This window comes from Macrosteles quadrilineatus, unplaced genomic scaffold, assembly GCF_028750875.1.
Source record: "Macrosteles quadrilineatus isolate MER2022 unplaced genomic scaffold, UCM_ALF_1.0 Scaffold_1__1_contigs__length_201487025, whole genome shotgun sequence".
Classification (NCBI taxonomy): domain Eukaryota; kingdom Metazoa; phylum Arthropoda; class Insecta; order Hemiptera; family Cicadellidae; genus Macrosteles; species Macrosteles quadrilineatus.
Genome location: NW_026542594.1, coordinates 15405374 through 15420982, shown reverse-complemented (window position 1 = coordinate 15420982; position 15609 = coordinate 15405374).

Genomic DNA, 15609 nt, shown 5'->3' with positions numbered 1-15609 from the left:
ATGGTTGCTGAATAAGTCGATATAAAGTGCATCTATATACACCTATTGTGTACCTGCCTAGCTTATTTGATATGTATGGTTGCTGAATAAGTCGATATAAAGTGCATTTATATTCACCAGTGGTCTTCCTGCCTCACTTTTTTGATATGTATGGTTGCTGAATAAGTCGATATAAAGTGCATCTATATTCACCAGTGGTCTTCCCACCTCGATTTTTTGATATGTATGGTTGCTGAATAAGTCGATATAAAGTGCATTTATATTCACCAGTGGTCTTCCTGCCTCACTTTTTTGATATGTATGGTTGCTGAATAAGTCGATATAAAGTGCATTTATATTCACCAGTGGTCTTTCAGCCTCACTTTTTTGATATGTATGGTTGCTGAATAAGTCGATATAAAGTGCATCTATATTCACCAGTGGTCTTCCTGCCTTGTTTAATTGATATGGATTGGATGGTTACCGAACATAAGGCGATATAAAGTGCATCTATATTCACCTGTGGTGTACCCGCCTCACTTATTTTATATGGATCGTTGCTGAATCCAAGGCAATATAAAGTGCATTTATATTCACCAGTGGTCTTTCTGCCTCACTTTTTTGATATGTATGGTTGCTGAATAAGTCGATAAAAAGTGCATTTATATTCACCAGTGGTCTTTCTGCCTCACTTTTTTGATATGTATGGTTGCTGAATAAGTCGATATAAAGTGCATCTATATTCACCAGTGGTCTTTCTGCCTCACTTTTTTGATATGGATGGTTGCTGAATAAGTCGATATAAAGTGCATCTATATTCACCAGTGGTCTTCCCGCCTCACTTTTTTGATATGTATGGTTGCTGAATAAGTCGATATAAAGTGCATCTATATTCACCAGTGGTCTTCCCGGCTCAATTTTTTTTATATGTATGGTTGCTGAATAAGTCGATATAAAGTGCATCTATATTCACCTATGGTGTACCTGCCTAGCTTATTTGATATGGATGGTTGCTGAATAAGTCGATATAAAGTGCATCTATATTCACCAGTGGTCTTCCCGCCTCACTTTTTTGATATGTATGGTTGCTGAATAAGTCGATATAAAGTGCATTTATATTCACCAGTGGTCTTCCTGCCTCGTTTAATTGATATGGATTGGATGGTTACCGAACATAAGGCGATATAAAGTGCATCTATATTCACCTGTGGTGTACCCGCCTCACTTATTTTATATGGATCGTTGCTGAATCCAAGGCAATATAAAGTGCATTTATATTCACCAGTGGTCTTTCCGCCTCACTTTTTTGATATGTATGGTTGCTGAATAAGTCGATATAAAGTGCATTTATATTCACCAGTGGTCTTCTCGCCTCACTTTTTTGATATGTATGGTTGCTAAATAAGTCGATATAAAGTGCATCTATATTCACCAGTGGTCTTCCCGGCTCAATTTTTTTATATGTATGGTTGCTGAATAAGTCGATATAAAGTGCATCTATATTCACCTATGGTGTACCTGCCTAGCTTATTTGATATGGATGGTTGCTGAATAAGTCGATATAAAGTGCATCTATATTCACCAGTGGTCTTCCCGCCTCACTTTTTTGATATGTATGGTTGCTGAATAAGTCGATATAAAGTGCATTTATATTCACCAGTGGTCTTCCTGCCTCACCTTTTTGATATGTATGGTTGCTGAATAAGTCGATATAAAGTGCATTTATATTCACCAGTGGTCTTTCTGCCTCACTTTTTTGATATGTATGGTTGCTGAATAAGTCGATATAAAGTGCATTTATATTCACCAGTGGTCTTTCTGCCTCACTTTTTTGATATGTATGGTTGCTGAATAAGTCGATAAAAAGTGCATTTATATTCACCAGTGGTCTTTCTGCCTCACTTTTTTGATATGTATGGTTGCTGAATAAGTCGATATAAAGTGCATCTATATTCACCAGTGGTCTTTCTGCCTCACTTTTTTGATATGGATGGTTGCTGAATAAGTCGATATAAAGTGCATCTATATTCACCAGTGGTCTTCCCGCCTCACTTTTTTGATATGTATGGTTGCTGAATAAGTCGATATAAAGTGCATCTATATTCACCAGTGGTCTTCCCGGCTCAATTTTTTTTATATGTATGGTTGCTGAATAAGTCGATATAAAGTGCATCTATATTCACCTATGGTGTACCTGCCTAGCTTATTTGATATGGATGGTTGCTGAATAAGTCGATATAAAGTGCATCTATATTCACCAGTGGTCTTCCCGCCTCACTTTTTTGATATGTATGGTTGCTGAATAAGTCGATATAAAGTGCATTTATATTCACCAGTGGTCTTCCCGCCTCACTTTTTTGATATGTATGGTTGCTGAATAAGTCGATATAAAGTGCATTTATATTCACCAGTGGGTTTCCTGCCTCACCTTTTTGATATGTATGGTTGCTGAATAAGTCGATATAAAAAGCATTTATATTCACCAGTGGTCTTTCTGCCTCAATTTTTTGATATGTATGGTTGCTGAATAAGTCGATATAAAGTGCAAATATATTCACCAGTGGTCTTCCCACCTCACTTTATTGATATGTATGGTTGCTGAATAAGTCGATATAAAGTGCATCTGTATTCACCAGTGGTCTTCCCGCCTCACTTTTTTGATATGTATGTTTGCTGAATCAGTCGATATAAAGTGCATCTATATTCACCAGTGGTCTTCCCTGCTCAATTTTTTTATATGTATGGTTGCTGAATAAGTCGATATAAAGTGCATCTATATTCACCTATGGTGTACCTGCCTAGCTCATTTGATATGGATAGTTGCTGAATAAGTCGATATAAAGTGCATCTATATTCACCAGTGGTCTTCCCGCCTCACTTTTTTGATATGTATGGTTGCTGAATAAGTCGATATAAAGTGCATTTATATTCACCAGTGGTCTTCCTGCCTCACCTTTTTGATATGTATGGTTGCTGAATAAGTCGATATAAAGTGCATTTGTATTCACCAGTGGTCTTCCTGCCTCACCTTTTTGATATGTATGGTTGCTGAATAAGTCGATATAAAGTGCATTTATATTCACCAGTGGTCTTTCTGCCTCACTTTTTTGATATGTATGGTTGCTGAATAAGTCGATAAAAAGTGCATTTATATTCACCAGTGGTCTTTCTGCCTCACTTTTTTGATATGTATGGTTGCTGAATAAGTCGATATAAAGTGCATCTATATTCACCAGTGGTCTTTCTGCCTCACTTTTTTGATATGGATGGTTGCTGAATAAGTCGATATAAAGTGCATCTATATTCACCAGTGGTCTTCCCGCCTCCCTTTTTGATATGTATGGTTGCTGAATAAGTCGATATAAAGTGCATCTATATTCACCAGTGGTCTTCCTGGCTCAATTTTTTTATATGTATGGTTGCTGAATAAGTCGATATAAAGTGCATCTATATTCACCTATGGTGTACCTGCCTAGCTTATTTGATATGGATGGTTGCTGAATAAGTCGATATAAAGTGCATCTATATTCACCAGTGGTCTTCCCGCCTCACTTTTTTGATATGTATGGTTGCTGAATAAGTCGATATAAAGTGCATTTATATTCACCAGTGGTCTTCCCGCCTCACTTTTTTGATATGTATGGTTGCTGAATAAGTCGATATAAAGTGCATTTATATTCACCAGTGGTCTTCCTGCCTCACCTTTTTGATATGTATGGTTGCTGAATAAGTCGATATAAAAAGCATTTATATTCACCAGTGGTCTTTCTGCCTCACTTTTTTGATATGTATGGTTGCTGAATAAGTCGATATAAAGTGCAAATATATTCACCAGTGGTCTTCCCACCTCACTTTTTTGATATGTATGGTTGCTGAATAAGTCGATATAAAGTGCATCTGTATTCACCAGTGGTCTTCCCGCCTCACTTTTTTGATATGTATGGTTGCTGAATAAGTCGATATAAAGTGCATTTATATTCACCAGTGGTCTTCCTGCCTCACTTTTTTTTATATGTATGGTTGCTGAACAAGTCGATATAAAGTGCATCTATATTCACCAGTGGTCTTCCCGCCTCACTTTTTTGATATGTATGGTTGCTGAATAAGTCGATATAAAGTGCATCTATATTCATCAGTGGTCTTCCTGCCTCGTTTAATTGATATGGATTGGATGGTAACCGAATCCAAGGCGATATAAAGTGCATCTATATTCACCTATGGTGTACCTGCCTAGCTTATTTGATATGGATGGTTGCTGAATAAGTCGATATAAAGTGCATCTATATTCACCAGTGGTCTTCCCGCCTCACTTTTTTGATATGTATGGTTGCTGAATAAGTCGATATAAAGTGCATTTATATTCACCAGTGGTCTTTCTGCCTCACTTTTTTGATATGTATGGTTGCTGAATAAGTCGATAAAAAGTGCATTTATATTCACCAGTGGTCTTTCTGCCTCACTTTTTTGATATGTATGGTTGCTGAATAAGTCGATATAAAGTGCATCTATATTCACCAGTGGTCTTTCTGCCTCACTTTTTTGATATGGATGGTTGCTGAATAAGTCGATATAAAGTGCATCTATATTCACCAGTGGTCTTCCCGCCTCACTTTTTTGATATGTATGGTTGCTGAATAAGTCGATATAAAGTGCATCTATATTCACCAGTGGTCTTCCCGGCTCAATTTTTTTTATATGTATGGTTGCTGAATAAGTCGATATAAAGTGCATCTATATTCACCTATGGTGTACCTGCCTAGCTTATTTGATATGGATGGTTGCTGAATAAGTCGATATAAAGTGCATCTATATTCACCAGTGGTCTTCCCGCCTCACTTTTTTGATATGTATGGTTGCTGAATAAGTCGATATAAAGTGCATTTATATTCACCAGTGGTCTTCCCGCCTCACTTTTTTGATATGTATGGTTGCTGAATAAGTCGATATAAAGTGCATTTATATTCACCAGTGGTCTTCCTGCCTCACCTTTTTGATATGTATGGTTGCTGAATAAGTCGATATAAAAAGCATTTTTATTCACCAGTGGTCTTTCTGCCTCACTTTTTTGATATGTATGGTTGCTGAATAAGTCGATATAAAGTGCAAATATATTCACCAGTGGTCTTCCCACCTCACTTTATTGATATGTATGGTTGCTGAATAAGTCGATATAAAGTGCATCTGTATTCACCAGTGGTCTTCCCGCCTCACTTTTTTGATATGTATGTTTGCTGAATAAGTCGATATAAAGTGCATCTATATTCACCAGTGGTCTTCCCGGCTCAATTTTTTTATATGTATGGTTGCTGAATAAGTCGATATAAAGTGCATCTATATTCACCTATGGTGTACCTGCCTAGCTTATTTGATATGGATAGTTGCTGAATAAGTCGATATAAAGTCTATATCCATATATATCTATATTCACCAGTGGTCTTCCCGCCTCACTTTTTTGATATGTATGGTTGCTGAATAAGTCGATATAAAGTGCATTTATATTCACCAGTGGTCTTCCTGCCTCACCTTTTTGATATGTATGGTTGCTGAATAAGTCGATATAAAGTGCATTTATATTCACCAGTGGTCTTCCTGCCTCACCTTTTTGATATGTATGGTTGCTGAATAAGTCGATATAAAGTGCATTTATATTCACCAGTGGTCTATCTGCCTCACTTTTTTGATATGTATGGTTGCTGAATAAGTCGATAAAAAGTGCATTTATATTCACCAGTGGTCTTTCTGCCTCACTTTTTTGATATGTATGGTTGCTGAATAAGTCGATATAAAGTGCATCTATATTCACCAGTGGTCTTTCTGCCTCACTTTTTTGATATGGATGGTTGCTGAATAAGTCGATATAAAGTGCATCTATATTCACCAGTGGTCTTCCCGCCTCCCTTTTTGATATGTATGGTTGCTGAATAAGTCGATATAAAGTGCATCTATATTCACCAGTGGTCTTCCTGGCTCAATTTTTTTATATGTATGGTTGCTGAATAAGTCGATATAAAGTGCATCTATATTCACCTATGGTGTACCTGCCTAGCTTATTTGATATGGATGGTTGCTGAATAAGTCGATATAAAGTGCATCTATATTCACCAGTGGTCTTCCCGCCTCACTTTTTTGATATGTATGGTTGCTGAATAAGTCGATATAAAGTGCATTTATATTCACCAGTGGTCTTCCCGCCTCACTTTTTTGATATGTATGGTTGCTGAATAAGTCGATATAAAGTGCATTTATATTCACCAGTGGTCTTCCTGCCTCACCTTTTTGATATGTATGGTTGCTGAATAAGTCGATATAAAAAGCATTTATATTCACCAGTGGTCTTTCTGCCTCACTTTTTTGATATGTATGGTTGCTGAATAAGTCGATATAAAGTGCAAATATATTCACCAGTGGTCTTCCCACCTCACTTTTTTGATATGTATGGTTGCTGAATAAGTCGATATAAAGTGCATCTGTATTCACCAGTGGTCTTCCCGCCTCACTTTTTTGATATGTATGGTTGCTGAATAAGTCGATATAAAGTGCATTTATATTCACCAGTGGTCTTCCTGCCTCACTTTTTTTTATATGTATGGTTGCTGAACAAGTCGATATAAAGTGCATCTATATTCACCAGTGGTCTTCCCGCCTCACTTTTTTGATATGTATGGTTGCTGAATAAGTCGATATAAAGTGCATCTATATTCATCAGTGGTCTTCCTGCCTCGTTTAATTGATATGGATTGGATGGTAACCGAATCCAAGGCGATATAAAGTGCATCTATATTCACCTATGGTGTACCTGCCTAGCTTATTTGATATGGATGGTTGCTGAATAAGTCGATATAAAGTGCATCTATATTCACCAGTGGTCTTCCCGCCTCACTTTTTTGATATGTATGGTTGCTGAATAAGTCGATATAAAGTGCATTTATATTCACCAGTGGTCTTTCTGCCTCACTTTTTTGATATGTATGGTTGCTGAATAAGTCGATATAAAGTGCATCTATATTCACCAGTGGTCTTCCCACCTCACTTTTTTGATATGTATGGTTGCTGAATAAGTCGATATAAAGTGCATTTATATTCACCAGTGGTCTTCCTGCCTCACTTTTTTGATATGTATGGTTGCTGAATAAGTCGATATAAAGTGCATTTATATTCACCAGTGGTCTTCCTGCCTCACTTTTTTGATATGTATGGTTGCTGAATAAGTCGATATAAAGTGCATCTATATTCACCAGTGGTCTTCCCGCCTCACTTTTTTGATATGTTTGGTTGCTGAATAAGTCGATATAAAGTGCATTTATATTCACCAGTGGTCTTCCTGCCTCACTTTTTTGATATGGATGGTTGCTGAATAAGTCGATATAAAGTGCATTTATATTCACCAGTGGTCTTCTTGCCTCACTTTTTTGATATGGATGGTTGCTGAATAAGTCGATATAAAGTGCATCTATATTCACCAGTGGTCTTCCCGCCTCACTTTTTTGATATGTATGGTTGCTGAATAAGTCGATATAAAGTGCATCTATATTCACCAGTGGTCTTCTCGCCTCACATTTTTGATATGTATGGTTGCTGAATAAGTCGATATAAAGTGCATCTATATTCACCTATGGTGTACCTGCCTAGCTTATTTGATATGTATGGTTACTGAATAAGTCGATATAAAGTGCATTTATATTCACCAGTGGTCTTTCCGCCTCACTTTTTTGATATGTATGGTTGCTGAATAAGTCGATATAAAGTGCATCTATATTCACCAGTGGTCTTCCCGGCTCACTTTTTTGATATGTATAGTTGCTGAATAAGTCGATATAAAGTGCATCTATATTCACCTATGGTGTACCTGCCTAGCTTATTTGATATGTATGGTTGCTGAATAAGTCGATATAAAGTGCATCTATATTCACCAGTGGTCTTCCTGACTCACTTTTTTGATATGTATGGTTGCTGAATAAGTCGATATAAAGTGCATCTATATACACCTATGGTGTACCTGCCTAGCTTATTTGATATGTATGGTTGCTGAATAAGTCGATATAAAGTGCATTTATATTCACCTATGGTGTACCTGCCTAGCTTATTTGATATGTATGGTTGCTGAATAAGTCGATATAAAGTGCATTTATATTCACCAGTGGTCTTCCTGCCTCACTTTTTTTGATATGTATGGTTGCTGAATAAGTCGATATAAAGTGCATCTATATTCACCAGTGGTCTTCCCACCTCGATTTTTTGATATGTATGGTTGCTGAATAAGTCGATATAAAGTGCATTTATATTCACCAGTGGTCTTCCTGCCTCACTTTTTTGATATGTATGGTTGCTGAATAAGTCGATATAAAGTGCATTTATATTCACCAGTGGTCTTTCCGCCTCACTTTTTTGATATGTATGGTTGCTGAATAAGTCGATATAAAGTGCATCTATATTCACCAGTGGTCTTCCCGGCTCACTTTTTTGATATGTATAGTTGCTGAATAAGTCGATATAAAGTGCATCTATATTCACCTATGGTGTACCTGCCTAGCTTATTTGATATGTATGGTTGCTGAATAAGTCGATATAAAGTGCATCTATATTCACCAGTGGTCTTCCTGACTCACTTTTTTGATATGTATGGTTGCTGAATAAGTCGATATAAAGTGCATCTATATACACCTATGGTGTACCTGCCTAGCTTATTTGATATGTATGGTTGCTGAATAAGTCGATATAAAGTGCATTTATATTCACCAGTGGTCTTCCTGCCTCACTTTTTTTGATATGTATGGTTGCTGAATAAGTCGATATAAAGTGCATCTATATTCACCAGTGGTCTTCCCACCTCGATTTTTTGATATGTATGGTTGCTGAATAAGTCGATATAAAGTGCATTTATATTCACCAGTGGTCTTCCTGCCTCACTTTTTTGATATGTATGGTTGCTGAATAAGTCGATATAAAGTGCATTTATATTCACCAGTGGTCTTTCAGCCTCACTTTTTTGATATGTATGGTTGCTGAATAAGTCGATATAAAGTGCATCTATATTCACCAGTGGTCTTCCCGCCTCACTTTTTTGATATGTATGGTTGCTGAATAAGTCGATATAAAGTGCATTTATATTAACCAGTGGTCTTCCTGCCTCACTTTTTTGATATGGATGGTTGCTGAATAAGTCGATATAAAGTGCATCTATATTCACCAGTGGTCTTCCCGCCTCACTTTTTTGATATGTATGGTTGCTGAATAAGTCGATATAAAGTGCATCTATATTCACCAGTGGTCTTCCCGCCTCACTTTTTTTGATATGTATGGTTGCTGAATAAGTCGATATAAAGTGCATCTATATTCACCAGTGGTCTTCCCGCCTCACTTTTTTGATATGTATGGTTGCTGAATAAGTCGATATAAAGTGCATTTATATTCACCAGTGGTCTTCCTGCCTCACTTTTTTGATATGTATGGTTGCTGAATAAGTCGATATAAAGTGCATCTATATTCACCAGTGGTCTTCCTGCCTCGTTTAATTGATATGGATTGGATGGTTACCGAACATAAGGCGATATAAAGTGCATCTATATTCACCTGTGGTGTACCCGCCTCACTTATTTTATATGGATCGTTGCTGAATCCAAGGCAATATAAAGTGCATTTATATTCACCAGTGGTCTTTCCGCCTCACTTTTTTGATATGTATGGTTGCTGAATAAGTCGATATAAAGTGCATCTATATTCACCAGTGGTCTTCTCGCCTCACTTTTTTGATATGTATGGTTGCTGAATAAGTCGATATAAAGTGCATCTATATTCACCAGTGGTCTTCCCGGCTCAATTTTTTTATATGTATGGTTGCTGAATAAGTCGATATAAAGTGCATCTATATTCACCTATGGTGTACCTGCCTAGCTTATTTGATATGGATGGTTGCTGAATAAGTCGATATAAAGTGCATCTATATTCACCAGTGGTCTTCCCGCCTCACTTTTTTGATATGTATGGTTGCTGAATAAGTCGATATAAAGTGCATTTATATTCACCAGTGGTCTTCCTGCCTCACCTTTTTGATATGTATGGTTGCTGAATAAGTCGATATAAAGTGCATTTATATTCACCAGTGGTCTTTCTGCCTCACTTTTTTGATATGTATGGTTGCTGAATAAGTCGATATAAAGTGCATCTATATTCACCAGTGGTCTTCCCGGCTCAATTTTTTTATATGTATGGTTGCTGAATAAGTCGATATAAAGTGCATCTATATTCACCTATGGTGTACCTGCCTAGCTTATTTGATATGGATGGTTGCTGAATAAGTCGATATAAAGTGCATCTATATTCACCAGTGGTCTTCCCGCCTCACTTTTTTGATATGTATGGTTGCTGAATAAGTCGATATAAAGTGCATTTATATTCACCAGTGGTCTTCCTGCCTCACCTTTTTGATATGTATGGTTGCTGAATAAGTCGATATAAAGTGCATTTATATTCACCAGTGGTCTTTCTGCCTCACTTTTTTGATATGTATGGTTGCTGAATAAGTCGATATAAAGTGCATTTATATTCACCAGTGGTCTTTCTGCCTCACTTTTTTGATATGTATGGTTGCTGAATAAGTCGATATAAAGTGCATCTATATTCACCAGTGGTCTTTCTGCCTCACTTTTTTGATATGGATGGTTGCTAAATAAGTCGATATAAAGTGCATCTATATTCACCAGTGGTCTTCCCGCCTCACTTTTTTGATATGTATCGTTGCTGAATAAGTCGATATAAAGTGCATCTATATTCACAAGTGGTCTTCCCGGCTCAATTTTTTTTATATGTATGGTTGCTGAATAAGTCGATATAAAGTGCATCTATATTCACCTATGGTGTACCTGCCTAGCTTATTTGATATGGATGGTTGCTGAATAAGTCGATATAAAGTGCATCTATATTCACCAGTGGTCTTCCCGCCTCACTTTTTTGATATGTATGGTTGCTGAATAAGTCGATATAAAGTGCATTTATATTCACCAGTGGTCTTCCCGCCTCACTTTTTTGATATGTATGGTTGCTGAATAAGTCGATATAAAGTGCATTTATATTCACCAGTGGTCTTCCTGCCTCACCTTTTTGATATGTATGGTTGCTGAATAAGTCGATATAAAAAGCATTTATATTCACCAGTGGTCTTTCTGCCTCACTTTTTTGATATGTATGGTTGCTGAATAAGTCGATATAAAGTGCAAATATATTCACCAGTGGTCTTCCCACCTCACTTTTTTGATATGTATGGTTGCTGAATGAGTCGATATAAAGTGCATCTGTATTCACCAGTGGTCTTCCTGCCTCACTTTTTTGATATGTATGGTTGCTGAATAAGTCGATATAAAGTGCATTTATATTCACCAGTGGTCTTCCTGCCTCACTTTTTTTATATGTATGGTTGCTGAACAAGTCGATATAAAGTGCATCTATATTCACCAGTGGTCTTCCCGCCTCACTTTTTTGATATGTATGGTTGCTGAATAAGTCGATATAAAGTGCATCTATATTCATCAGTGGTCTTCCTGCCTCGTTTAATTGATATGGATTGGATGGTAACCGAATCCAAGGCGATATAAAGTGCATCTATATTCACCTATGGTGTACCTGCCTAGCTTATTTGATATGGATGGTTGCTGAATAAGTCGATATAAAGTGCATCTATATTCACCAGTGGTCTTCCCGCCTCACTTTTTTGATATGTATGGTTGCTGAATAAGTCGATATAAAGTGCATTTATATTCACCAGTGGTCTTTCTGCCTCACTTTTTTGATATGTATGGTTGCTGAATAAGTCGATATAAAGTGCATCTATATTCACCAGTGGTCTTCCCACCTCACTTTTTTGATATGTATGGTTGCGGAATAAGTCGATATAAAGTGCATCTATATTCACCAGTGGTCTTCCCGCCTCACTTTTTTGATATGTATGGTTGCTGAATAAGTCGATATAAAGTGCATCTATATTCACCTATGGTGTACCTGCCTAGCTTATTTGATATGGATGGTTGCTGAATAAGTCGATATAAAGTGCATCTATATTCACCAGTGGTCTTCCCGCCTCACTTTTTTGATATGTATGGTTGCTGAATAAGTCGATATAAAGTGCATTTATATTCACCAGTGGTCTTCCCGCCTCACTTTTTTGATATGTATGGTTGCTGAATAAGTCGATATAAAGTGCATTTATATTCACCAGTGGTCTTCCTGCCTCACCTTTTTGATATGTATGGTTGCTGAATAAGTCGATATAAAAAGCATTTATATTCACCAGTGGTCTTTCTGCCTCACTTTTTTGATATGTATGGTTGCTGAATAAGTCGATATAAAGTGCAAATATATTCACCAGTGGTCTTCCCACCTCACTTTTTTGATATGTATGGTTGCTGAATAAGTCGATATAAAGTGCATCTGTATTCACCAGTGGTCTTCCCGCCTCACTTTTTTGATATGTATGGTTGCTGAATAAGTCGATATAAAGTGCATTTATATTCACCAGTGGTCTTCCTGCCTCACTTTTTTTTATATGTATGGTTGCTGAACAAGTCGATATAAAGTGCATCTATATTCACCAGTGGTCTTCCCGCCTCACTTTTTTGATATGTATGGTTGCTGAATAAGTCGATATAAAGTGCATCTATATTCATCAGTGGTCTTCCTGCCTCGTTTAATTGATATGGATTGGATGGTAACCGAATCCAAGGCGATATAAAGTGCATCTATATTCACCTATGGTGTACCTGCCTAGCTTATTTGATATGGATGGTTGCTGAATAAGTCGATATAAAGTGCATCTATATTCACCAGTGGTCTTCCCGCCTCACTTTTTTGATATGTATGGTTGCTGAATAAGTCGATATAAAGTGCATTTATATTCACCAGTGGTCTTTCTGCCTCACTTTTTTGATATGTATGGTTGCTGAATAAGTCGATATAAAGTGCATCTATATTCACCAGTGGTCTTCCCACCTCACTTTTTTGATATGTATGGTTGCTGAATAAGTCGATATAAAGTGCATTTATATTCACCAGTGGTCTTCCTGCCTCACTTTTTTGATATGTATGGTTGCTGAATAAGTCGATATAAAGTGCATTTATATTCACCAGTGGTCTTCCTGCCTCACTTTTTTGATATGTATGGTTGCTGAATAAGTCGATATAAAGTGCATCTATATTCACCAGTGGTCTTCCCGCCTCACTTTTTTGATATGTTTGGTTGCTGAATAAGTCGATATAAAGTGCATTTATATTCACCAGTGGTCTTCCTGCCTCACTTTTTTGATATGGATGGTTGCTGAATAAGTCGATATAAAGTGCATTTATATTCACCAGTGGTCTTCTTGCCTCACTTTTTTGATATGGATGGTTGCTGAATAAGTCGATATAAAGTGCATCTATATTCACCAGTGGTCTTCCCGCCTCACTTTTTTGATATGTATGGTTGCTGAATAAGTCGATATAAAGTGCATCTATATTCACCAGTGGTCTTCTCGCCTCACATTTTTGATATGTATGGTTGCTGAATAAGTCGATATAAAGTGCATCTATATTCACCTATGGTGTACCTGCCTAGCTTATTTGATATGTATGGTTACTGAATAAGTCGATATAAAGTGCATTTATATTCACCAGTGGTCTTTCCGCCTCACTTTTTTGATATGTATGGTTGCTGAATAAGTCGATATAAAGTGCATCTATATTCACCAGTGGTCTTCCCGGCTCACTTTTTTGATATGTATAGTTGCTGAATAAGTCGATATAAAGTGCATCTATATTCACCTATGGTGTACCTGCCTAGCTTATTTGATATGTATGGTTGCTGAATAAGTCGATATAAAGTGCATCTATATTCACCAGTGGTCTTCCTGACTCACTTTTTTGATATGTATGGTTGCTGAATAAGTCGATATAAAGTGCATCTATATACACCTATGGTGTACCTGCCTAGCTTATTTGATATGTATGGTTGCTGAATAAGTCGATATAAAGTGCATTTATATTCACCTATGGTGTACCTGCCTAGCTTATTTGATATGTATGGTTGCTGAATAAGTCGATATAAAGTGCATTTATATTCACCAGTGGTCTTCCTGCCTCACTTTTTTTGATATGTATGGTTGCTGAATAAGTCGATATAAAGTGCATCTATATTCACCAGTGGTCTTCCCACCTCGATTTTTTGATATGTATGGTTGCTGAATAAGTCGATATAAAGTGCATTTATATTCACCAGTGGTCTTCCTGCCTCACTTTTTTGATATGTATGGTTGCTGAATAAGTCGATATAAAGTGCATTTATATTCACCAGTGGTCTTTCCGCCTCACTTTTTTGATATGTATGGTTGCTGAATAAGTCGATATAAAGTGCATCTATATTCACCAGTGGTCTTCCCGGCTCACTTTTTTGATATGTATAGTTGCTGAATAAGTCGATATAAAGTGCATCTATATTCACCTATGGTGTACCTGCCTAGCTTATTTGATATGTATGGTTGCTGAATAAGTCGATATAAAGTGCATCTATATTCACCAGTGGTCTTCCTGACTCACTTTTTTGATATGTATGGTTGCTGAATAAGTCGATATAAAGTGCATCTATATACACCTATGGTGTACCTGCCTAGCTTATTTGATATGTATGGTTGCTGAATAAGTCGATATAAAGTGCATTTATATTCACCAGTGGTCTTCCTGCCTCACTTTTTTTGATATGTATGGTTGCTGAATAAGTCGATATAAAGTGCATCTATATTCACCAGTGGTCTTCCCACCTCGATTTTTTGATATGTATGGTTGCTGAATAAGTCGATATAAAGTGCATTTATATTCACCAGTGGTCTTCCTGCCTCACTTTTTTGATATGTATGGTTGCTGAATAAGTCGATATAAAGTGCATTTATATTCACCAGTGGTCTTTCAGCCTCACTTTTTTGATATGTATGGTTGCTGAATAAGTCGATATAAAGTGCATCTATATTCACCAGTGGTCTTCCCGCCTCACTTTTTTGATATGTATGGTTGCTGAATAAGTCGATATAAAGTGCATTTATATTAACCAGTGGTCTTCCTGCCTCACTTTTTTGATATGGATGGTTGCTGAATAAGTCGATATAAAGTGCATCTATATTCACCAGTGGTCTTCCCGCCTCACTTTTTTGATATGTATGGTTGCTGAATAAGTCGATATAAAGTGCATCTATATTCACCAGTGGTCTTCCCGCCTCACTTTTTTTGATATGTATGGTTGCTGAATAAGTCGATATAAAGTGCATCTATATTCACCAGTGGTCTTCCCGCCTCACTTTTTTGATATGTATGGTTGCTGAATAAGTCGATATAAAGTGCATTTATATTCACCAGTGGTCTTCCTGCCTCACTTTTTTGATATGTATGGTTGCTGAATAAGTCGATATAAAGTGCATCTATATTCACCAGTGGTCTTCCTGCCTCGTTTAATTGATATGGATTGGATGGTTACCGAACATAAGGCGATATAAAGTGCATCTATATTCACCTGTGGTGTACCCGCCTCACTTATTTTATATGGATCGTTGCTGAATCCAAGGCAATATAAAGTGCATTTATATTCACCAGTGGTCTTTCCGCCTCACTTTTTTGATA